Source organism: Hyperolius riggenbachi, chromosome 12 (genome assembly GCF_040937935.1).
Source record: "Hyperolius riggenbachi isolate aHypRig1 chromosome 12, aHypRig1.pri, whole genome shotgun sequence".
NCBI lineage: Eukaryota > Metazoa > Chordata > Amphibia > Anura > Hyperoliidae > Hyperolius > Hyperolius riggenbachi.
Genome location: NC_090657.1, coordinates 185,578,490 through 185,589,927, shown reverse-complemented (window position 1 = coordinate 185,589,927; position 11,438 = coordinate 185,578,490).

Sequence of the window (11,438 nt, the reverse complement as noted above, 5' to 3'; positions counted from 1 at the left end):
AAAACAGGCAATTATCTTATAATATTGTCTCTAGCAGCAATAATGAGCAAAGTATTTTGGTAAGGTATATACATAAAGTGCAAATGCAGTGCAATATATATATCAAGAAACCAACAACCCCAAACTAAATAGTGCCAAGAGGGATGACCCTTACCAGAAATATGTGCTGAGAAGAGCCACCAGGACCCCCACTGTAACCGGTATGGGCAGAGGGGAGCAGATCTAGCAGGGGCTGCTGCATGTGTCAGTGTATCTACTGACCTTTCTGTTCCTCTGAATGCATGCGGAGTGCAACAATGATATGACACTGGTGCTGAGCGGGTTTGCAGGGGACAGAGGATCAGATCGGTTCCTGGTGCCTACCCTGAAGTGGATCGGCTTGCCGGACGGGAGTGGATCTTGCAGGGGCAGCTGTAAAATGGATGCTGGCGCCTTCCCTGTCGCAACATGCTTCCCTGCATGTTGGTTCAGATAGCCGGAAGAAAACGCATTTGACAGTGGAAGTTTAGATGGCCGGCGGGCTGTGTTGTACACAGCGTGCAACAGTGATGTCAGTGCCCTGTTTATCCGTGTGTCATCCCTAGAACGCCCTTTAGCTGCGCTTTAGAGGGGACACGTGGGTAGATGAAAGAGGGAACTGACATCAACGCTGCACACCTCGCCGGCCACCCATACTTCCGCCATCAGAAGCGCTCTCCACCGGTCATACGAACCAACATGTCGGAAAGCATGTTGCGACAGGGCAGATGCCAGCATCTATTGTAAAGCAGCCCCTGCAATATCCGCTCCACTCCGGCTATCTGATCCACTTCAGGGCAGGAACCGATCTGATCTTCTGTCCCCCGCAAGCCCGCTCAGCATCAGTGTCGGCCGGCACACATCCAGAGACACAGAACAGGTCAGTAGATACACCGATCCAAACACATCAAATTGGTGACTCGCATAGAAGCCGGCCCCCCCCACTTTAGGACCACTTTTTTGGACCCAAAAATGTGGCTTCTATATACGGTAATTTCAAAATACCTCTGTTGAAAGTGGACCTGAACTCAGAACTTCCTCCTTGCACTAAAAGATGAGCAACAACATAGAAATCTGCAGTGTGTCTACTTCCTGCTTTTATGGAAGCAGGCATTGGATTAACAGCCTGTATTTACAAATTAGCTGCTCTACTGTGGCAGAGGAGATTCCTGAGCTGACACAGCTGAGAGATTAAACTACGGTGGTGATTAGTCATAATTGAGGGAATTAGACAGGCTAAAACGTTCTAAATACATACAGGTGCATTTCTCTCTGTTTACCTTCTGTCCTGTGCAAGAGTTCAGGACTGTGTGTGAGACTGTGATTCATCAAGCATCTTCCTTCCAGCCATCTCCATGGTCTGACTTGACCTAGGTGATGGTGCATACTAGAACAGTATCTGCAGGCCACTCTATAAAACGATAATTCATCTGGAGCTCCAAGTCTGCCCAGACAGCCACCAACCCCCACAACCCCTAACAGTGTAACTTTTCTGGCCTTGTCCTTCTTCTTCTAGGTACTCTACTGACTGAAGAATTCACATCCTATTATTGACAAAATGTGCAATTCCAAGCGGCAGGAACATAATTAAATCAATTAACAAAGGCAACTAGGTGAATCCTTGAGAGTAGAGAATTACAGAAAGCATTATCAAGCTAAAGTCATCCTTTAAGCCGTCAGGTTTCAAGAGTTCCCAATCTGTCTATCAAACAGGGCTCTTTTATAACAGTAGTCATGTGAAGGCTTCACTCAACACGCACAAATACCAGACAATGCTGCTTTATAACCATGTATTTTATATATGTTACGGCCAGAACCCGAAGTTTGGCCAGCGGCCAAATGTATCGCAACCTAGTTCATTTAATGACATTAAGCCGGCGGCAATGAAACAGATGAAGCCGCCGGCTTTTGCTCTGCCTCTCTCTCCTCCCCCCCCCCCCCCCCCCCCCCCCCGCTTCTCTCTCCTTTTCTTATGGCCAGCCGGCGGGGACAGGCATGTCCGAGAGTCGTTCATCGCACCAGGAAAGCAAAGCGGGGAGGCTGCAGACATTGCTTCTGCCAGCACCCGCTCTGCAAGAACGGCAGGCTTCCCTGCCACGACGAATGACTCCAGAGGGGGACACGCGTGTCCCCACCGGCTGCCAATAGTAAGAGAAGGAGAGAGAGGCAGAGCAAAAGCCGGCGGCTTCATCTGTTTCATTGCCACCGGCTAAATGTCATTAAATGAACTAGGCTGCGATACATTTGGCCGCTGCGCTGCGGCCAGAAGATACATTCATGTCACATGAATCATTCCATTTCTCACATTGGCCGCAGCGCAGCGGCCACTTCGCACATTGGCCGGCCAGAACCCGAAGTGGCCGGCCAGAACTAGAAGTGACCAAACTTCGGGTTCTGGACGTAACATATATAAAAGCGTTATGTACACAGAGCCATGCCGGCTAATCATTTTAATAGTTACGTGTCGGCAATGTTAAGCTGTAATTGTGCTGTTATGAAGTGAATAAAATGTCTTTTGTCATCATCTGAAAACATTTCTTTATAGCCGTACTTAATCACAGATGTATTTTAAACTAAGTACCCTTTCTATTCTTTAAGCATTGACCTTTAATTATAAAATATGATAGCTATATACTGTATATATACACACACTGCTCAAAAGAAAAAAAATAAAGGGAACACTTAAACACAATGGCCTCGATTCATAAAAGTGCCTGCGAGCGGGGAAAGTCGAGCGGGGAAACACCGCTGTCGGTATTTCCGCCTTCAGGGTGGTAATTCATAAAAATGTTACCTGTTGTGACAGGCGTGCGGAGATACTCCGCTGTAGGCAGGCGTTAGGCTGTCGGGAGACATGCGGAAGCCGGAGAAGCAGGCGGAATCCCTCCGTGCGGTGTTCTCTCTGCAGCTGCTTGGGAGGTCTGTCCCATTCACTGCAACGGATTCCGCACGCTTCTCGCCACATCAGAGGTAGCGGTAATACCCGTCCGCATACCGCTACCTCTAATTTTTATGAATTGACCACTTGTTACTTTTGCTGTGATAATCACCGCGCAAGGCGGTGATTTATCACTTTGCTCGCGAATGTCGGCTTTTCATGCGGAAAAGCCTTTATGAATACAGATCTTGCTGTGTGGTCGGTAAAGTGTGCCGTTTTCTGCATTCCCGCATGCGGGAATGCTTTATGAATCGAGGCCAATGTAACTCCAAGTCAATCACACTTCTGTGAAATCAAACTGACCACTTAGGTAGCAACACAGGTGGAAATTAATGGCAATTAGCAAGACATCCCCAATAGAAGAGTGGTTCTGCAGGTAGTGACCACGGTCCACTTCTCAGTTTCTATGCTTTCTGGCTGATGTTTTAATCACTTTTGAATGCTGGTAGTGCTTTCACTCTAATATGAAACGGAGTCTATAACCCACACAAGTGGATCAGGTAGTGCAGCAATCAATGCAAGCTGTGGCAAAAAGGTTTGCTGTGTCTGTCAGCATTGTGTCCAGAGTATGGAGGTGCTAACATGAGACAGCCCAGTACATCAGGAGACGTGAAGGAGGACATAGGAGGGCAACAACCCAGCAGTTGGACCGTTACCTCCACCTTTGTGCAAGAAGTAACAAGAGGAGCACTGCCAGAACACTGCAAAATTACCTCCAGCGGGCCACAAATGTGCATGTGACTCCATGAGTGTGGCATCAAGGCCCATTATCCACAGGTGGGGTTGTGCTTACAGCCCAATACCATACAGGACGTTTGGCATTTGCCAGAGAACACCAAGATTGACAAATGTGTCACTGTCGACTGTGCACTTCGCAGAAGAATACTGGCTCACACTGAGCACATATGTCAGACATGACAGAGTCTGGAGACGCCGTGGAGAACATTCTGCTGCCTGCAACCTCCTCCAGCATTACCGGTTTGGCAGTGGGTCAATAATGGTGTAAGTTGGCATTTCTTCAGATGGACACACAGCCCTCCATATGCTCACCAGATGTAGCCTGACTGCCATTAGGTACTTAGATGAGATCCTCAGACCCCTTGTGAGACCATATATATTTGGCAAATGTTTTTGATTCAAAAACAAAGTTTCAAACAGTTAGTGATGAATTTTAATACCTGTATAAATATTTGTAGAATATTTTAGTAGACTAAAGAGAAAGTTACATTTCAGAATGTAAATTAGGGAGAGGAGAGATGTAACAATGGGCAACCACTGACTAAATAATCTATAAATTAATATTGTAAAATATATATATATATATTGACTACAGTTCCACTTTTACTGCTTCCTGATGCCCGAAGTTGGAATCTATGCCCTGCTTGTGTCCGTTTATCCCTGCCAGGACATAGTTTTCATCTTTCGTGCCACTTCAGTCACGTCGCTCCCATCGCTCTTGCCAATCTGCTGCAGCCCATTAACTCTGCTGTCACGCTAACAGCAGAGCTCCATATCTCAGTCCTGACCTCAAGATTGCTCTCAGCCAATCACAGTAATCACTGTTAATAAAAGGAAAGTATGGCTCTGGTCCTTAACCACTTTACCTCCGCAGTGCTAAATTTCTCCGTCCCTCTGCGCACTGCTTCTCCCCCAGGGACGGAGAAAGGCGTATGTTTCTGTTTACATGCCTGGAGTGGGCGGGGCAACACGCTCGCACACTCTAGCCAGCCCGCACAGCAGTTGACTAATTGGACATTAGGAACGAGTGTTCCTAAATCCAATTAGAGTCCCCGATTGATGTATGAAGGCTGCTTCAAAGAGAAGCAGTGTTCATAACAAACCGCCGGCACATTGTTATTGTGTCCGTGTGCGCGCGATCACGCGATCGCGCGTGCACACACCCACCCGCACAGCCCCTGCAGTCCAATGATTGGTTATTGGGGACCCCAGTCCCCAATAACCAATCATACCACATGACAAATAAATGAATGGAGACTGCCTCTGCTTGAGGCAGTCTTCATTCATAACAACAGTTGTAAACAAAGGTGCAGCGCGCGATCGCGCGCCCCCGCGCCGCGCGCACGTGCACACCAGCTCCACAGTCCAATGATTGGTTTTGGGGACCCCAGTCCCCAATAACCAATCATATTGCCTAATAAATAAATGAATGATGACTGCCTGGGAGGAGTGAAAAATGCTCTGGTTTTTAAGGGGAAAACCCCTCAGTTGTGAAGTGGTTAAAGGGAATCCAATGTGGTTATTTACACCCCCCAAAAAATGCTACCTGATCCGTGGGGCTAAACTCTCTAAATACATACATGGTACATTTCTCTGTGTTTTCCTTCCGTCTTCTGCAAGAGTTCAGGTCCACTTTAATGGTGAAAGCTCATGTAGTATTTTCTTGTCTTGGGAGGATAATGAAATGAATCACACTGTCTATAGCTGTTGATGAAGGTGCCATGCTTGGGGTGTCACCTGAAGGTGGTGTGAAGTTGCTGTTCTTTTTCTTGTTGTCACATTCAGACGCTGTAGGGGAGCTCTCCATGCCGTAGAAACACTCTTAATATTCCTGAGAGAATTGCTCCACGGGGACAGGACTTCCCCACAGACACTTTCAGAGGTTGTGAATTCTGCAATCCGGGTTTGTGGGTACCCTTGTTACATTACTTCCTTGTTCCATTATTACTAATTTACTATACAATACAATAACATTTGTAAAGCTCTTTTCTCCCATAGGACTCAGAGCACATGGATATGACTGTGTTACAGAGGAAATAGGTGTTCGTAAATGCCAGACTAAACAAGTGGCTTTTCAGTTTGGACTTAAATGCTTCCAGGGATGGAAAAATCCTGATTGGATGTGGCAGGGAGTTCCATAGTGTAGAGGAAGCATGACAGAAGTTCTGGCTCCAAAGGTTTTGAGATGGACTCTGAAGGTTGTTATTCGATCCTTTTGATCTAAGATTAAGGGAGTTGCGCCAGATTCTGAAAGATTTGAATGTCAACAAGCTACTCTTAAATATAATTCTCCATTTTATTGGTAGCCAGCGGAGTGAGTGAAGGATCGTTGTTATGTGGTAATGGTGGGATTGGCTCGTTAACAGCCTTGCAGCGACATGCTGTATTAGCTGCAGGCGGTTCACTTCTTTATTTGGAAGGCTTGCATAGAGGACATTGCAATAGTCCAGCCATAATGCGATAAAGGTATGAACTAGGATTGGAAGATCCGATAGTGGTATGAGGCGCTTAGTACTTGACAAGTTTCGTAGGTGAAAGAAGGAATGTTTCACAACAGCCGGGATTTGGTTCCTGAAGCTTAGTTCCACATCAACCAGAATACCCAAGCTGTGTACAAAATCTAAACTGTTCAGGAACTCCCTATCCTTAGTGGTGGCGATTGAAACTAGAATATGTGAGCGGCGTGTGCATCTTTGGCTTGTGTGCAGTGTGAAATGGCTCTAATTGTTTTATGTGAGTATTGTGACTCACTCTGGGCCACAGTACAGGGTGGGCCATTTATATGAATACACCTTAATAAAATGGGAATGGTTGGTGATATTAACTTCCTGTTTGTGGCACATTAGTATATGTGCAGGGGGAAACTTTTCAAGATGGGAGGTGACCATGGTGGCCATTTTGAATCCAACTTTTGTTTTTTCAATAGGAAGAGGGTCATGTGACACATCAAACTTATTGGGAATTTCACAAGAAAAACAATGGTGTGCTTGGTTTTAACGTAACTTTATTCTTTCATGAGTTATTTACAAGTTTCTGACCACTTATACAATGTGTTCAATGTGCTGCCCATTGTGTTGGATTGTCAATGCAACCATCTTCTCCCACTCTTCACACACTGATAGCAACACCGCAGGAGAAATGCTAGCACAGGTTTCCAGTATCCGTAGTTTCAGGTGCTGCTCATCTCATATCTTCACAGCATAGACAATTGCCTTCAGATGACCCCAAAGATAAAAGTCTAAGGGGGTCAGATTGGGAGACTTTGGGGGTCATTCAACTGGCCCACGATGACCAATCCACTTTCCTAGGAATGCTCGGACCTGACACCCATAATGTGGTGGTGCAGTATCTTGCTGGAAAAACTCAGGTACCAGCTTCAGTGCATAAAAAGGGATACACATCATTATGTTGCAATTTTGCATATCCAGTGGCCTTGAGGTTTCCATTGATGAAGAATGGCCCCACTATCTTTGTACCCCATATACCACACCATACCATACATTTTTTTGTTCCAACAGTCTTGGAGGGATCTATCCAATGTGGGTTAGTGTGAGACCAATAGCGGTGGTTTTGTTTGTTAACTTCACCATTCACATAAAGTTTGCTTCATCACTGAACAAAATCTTCTGCGTAAACTGAGGGTCCTGTTCCAATTTTTGTTTTGCCTATTCTGCAAATTCTGTGCACCTATCTGGGTCATCCTCGTTGAGATGCTGCAGTAGCTGGAGTTTGTAAGGGTGCCATTTGTGAGTAGCTAATATCCGTCGAAGGGATGTTTGACTAATGCCACTCTCCAGTGACATGCGGCGAGTGCTACGCTGTGGGCTCTTGCAGAATGAAGCTAGGACAGCCACTTATGTTTCTTCATTAGTGACAGATTTTATGCGTCTTCCTATTGAAAAAACAAAAGTTGGATTCAAAATGGCCGACTTCAAAATGGCCACCATGGTCACCACCCATCTTGAAAAGTTTCCCCCCTCACATATACTAATGTGCCCAAAACAGGACGTTAATATCACCAACCATTTTTCCCATTTTATTAAGGTGTATCCATATAAATGGCCCACCATGTAGATATTTTTCTGCAGAATTCTGTCATTTTAATGCCTTAATTTTAGCATGTCCCACCACACAAGGGCACATCAAGCAGTCAAAATGTCCTGAATTTGGGATTGGGAGCACAGTGAGCTACCAATACATCCTGAATTTGGGGTCACATTGACCAGACAAAACATCCTGAATTTGGGTGCACTTTGAGGAGCCAAGACTTCCTAAATTTGGAGACACATCAACCAACCAACACACCTTGAATTTGGGCACACAGCAAGTAACCAAGATTTCTTGAATTTGGGGGCAAATTGACCAACCAAGACTGAATATATTTAGGGGCACATTGACCAACCAGTACTTCCTGAAATTGAGGGACTTTTGACCTACTAAGTCTTCCTGAAACTGGGGACACGTTGATCAGCCAAGTTTTCCTGAGAATTGGGAGCACATGGACCAGCTAAGTCTCCTGAATTTGGAGGCACATGGATAAGACAATTTGTCTTAAATTTTGGGGCATATCAGCCAGACAAAACATCCTGAATTTGGGGGCACTTTAAGCAATCATGTCTTCTTTCATTTGGGGGCATGTGGCCCAACCAAAACTTCTTGAATTTGGGGGCAAATTAACCAGCCAAGACTTTCTCATTTTGGGGGCACATCTACCAGCTAAGACATCCTGAGTCCGGGGATCACTCAACCAACCATGTTTACTGCTGTGTCTCAAAAGTTTTCTTTAAACAGTAGTAATGAATTCTGATTTTACAATCAGATTGATAATTACACTGAATTTAGTAACTTTAAAACATGAATTGACCTCAACCAGCGAAAACACCTTAAATTTGGGGACACAGCAAGTAAATCACAAATATTTTCCCTCATTTAGGGGATAAAACTTAGCGTTTATTAATTACATCTAAAAAAGAGTTAAAGTTACTGTCAAAAGTTAATTACTACAGAAAAAGTTGATAAATAGTTTTAAATATATGTCGAGCAAATCTCCACTACTTCAACTTACTAGTCACATTAATCACTAAATACACAAACCCCCCACCATAACTAAACTACCCAACATGTTTCACTTCCTATATGGAAGCTTTTTCAAGGGAAAAAGTGCAGTGCATAAGTGCGTATAGTGCCAAGGTGCATTATAAAGTCATTAAAATCAAAGCATTATATGAGTAACATAGCGTATAGGCCTCTGACAGTAGCCAGGACACAGCAAGTAACCAGGATTTCCTGAATTTGAGTTCAAATTGACCAACCAAGACTTAATAATTGAGGGGCACATTGACCAAGCCAAGTGTTCCTGAATTCGGGGGCACACAAACTAGCAAAGTTTTCTTTAATTTGAGGGTACATGAACCAATCAAGACTTCCTAAATTTGGGGGTGCATAGACCAGCCAAGTTTTTCTGAATTTGTGGGTACATGGATCAGCCAAGCCTTCCTGAATTTGGGGGTACATGGAACAACCAAAATATCCTGAATTTAGGGGCACATGGACTAGCCAATTTGTCTTAAATTTGGGGGCAAATCAACAAGCCAAAACCTCTTGAATTTGTGGGCAATTTAATTCATGATGTCTTGAGTTTTGGGGGCATATCTACCAGCCAAGACATCCTGAGTTTGGGAACCACTCAACCAGTCATATTTACTGCTGTGTCTCAAAAGTTCTCTTCGAACAGTAGTAATGAATTCTGATTATACACTCAGATTGATTATTACACTGAATTTAGTAACTTTAAAACATTCATTGACCTCACTTGTCCCAGTCGTTTTAAGGAGTCAATTCATTTCAAACAGAACAAAAATAAAATAGATACACCAAGAAAGCTGTACACGACACTTGCTAATGCAGAAGTTCAGACTTTAAGTCGTGTCAACAGATTGACTTCAATATTCATTAATTTATACTTTGTTGTTTGCCAGGCCTGACACGGAATTAAATAGCAGTGTTCCGTAACTCTTTACAAATCCGATTTACATTTGTTTCAAATCAAAAAGGAAAGCTCATTGTAAAGCAGGTCGGAAAATTGCAAGGAGCGGTGGAAGATAAAAGCTGGCTCCCGTTTTGCCCTCAAAGCTTTATTGGATAGAATCCTATTACAACTTATTTCCCTTGGTTTCCAGGACTCTTTTACGCCGGGTGATTGATGCGGCAAATTATACTTTTTTCACATTTAATAGATTTTAATCTATAATACATTTTCAAATCAAAACGCATCTAAAGATGCATTTCACGAGGTCTGCTCTCCGATAATCTTCCGCTTGAGTTTTCCCAGACTGCCAATGATACTGTCATTCTGCCTTCTCCGCCTGAGTCTCTGAGACATATAGAGTTGCTCAAACCCGGTGACAGCTTTATAGCGCAGTAATTCCACTTTTTTTCCCCCTCCATAACCTTGAAGGGAGTTTAGGAACTTCTTTTGAGACTACTTACAAAAACGTCTTCATCGTTAAATCCTCGTCTATTGTTATCAAGTCCGACTGTACAGTTTTATTCAAATCCGTATAGTTCCATTAGTGGCAGTGATGTATTCAGTGCCGTGTGGAGATATTTCTAAATGCTGTGAATGACATAAAATATGGGGGGAATAAAGATCAAGATGTCCTCTCCCACACCTGTATGACAAATGCTAGAGAAAAATATACATATAGATGTTATTTATTTTTTTTTTATTTTACTGTACAGATTTAATTTTATTTTTTTCTTTTCTTGAATCCTGGATTGGATAATTGCTATCTATTGTGATCTGTCTTTTGCGTGTAATATTTCTATGTATTGGAAAATATCTATTTAAACACATTTATACACACAAGAAGATAGTTTGCTAATATTCATGAGATAGATGAACTAGATGTAATGCAACATGTTCAAAATTACTTATAGCAAGTTGAATCCATTAGCAGCTTCAGAAGAGGTATCTTGTTTGTGCTGTAAATTCTTGGAATGCTTTGAGCTCTCTCTGCTAGCAGAAACTATAGAAGCTGAAATCAGATGTCCTCTGTTATTGTCTCACACTGCCCCCTAGTGACAAGTGGCCATAAATACATATCGCAGCAGTAGCAATTAAAAGCAATGAAATGTAGCAAACAAGAAATAAAAACACTTGCTAAAATAACTTGGCCTGGAGCACTTGCAAGTCTCTAAATAATCTGCCTGCTAAAGGGTTAAACACACAATGTAGTGCTACACATTGTCTAGTTAAAGGTCAAACAAGCATGTATGCCCTGTTGCAGAACTGCGCTATTGCTGATGTTGCCTTTTTAGGTTTCTTTGGGTAGAGTTTCCTGTTGAGGAAGAGTTGAGAAACATACTATAACTCACAATGTGCAGATAAAGAAAAGGAATGCAATTTTTTTTTTGCACTAAGAACAAGAAAGAAAAAAGGGATGAGAAAAACAAAAGCGCTACCTGTGTGTAGCTGTTGTCTTAATCGGTTACACACATAATATAACATGCTCACCTCGGTGTTGGCTGATTGATATAATATGATGAGTCAGCAATAAAGGCTTTGTTAGCACACAATGCTAGATAGATATCTGGTTGTCGATCCAATAGGCCCATGATTAGACCTTCCAATGTCTCACCACCAATGGGTATAATAAACAAGATTGTAGTCTGGGGTTTCAGATTAAAGTTTTATTAACCACTTCCTGTCCAGATGATGTGAAAAGAAGTCTCTGCACTCTCC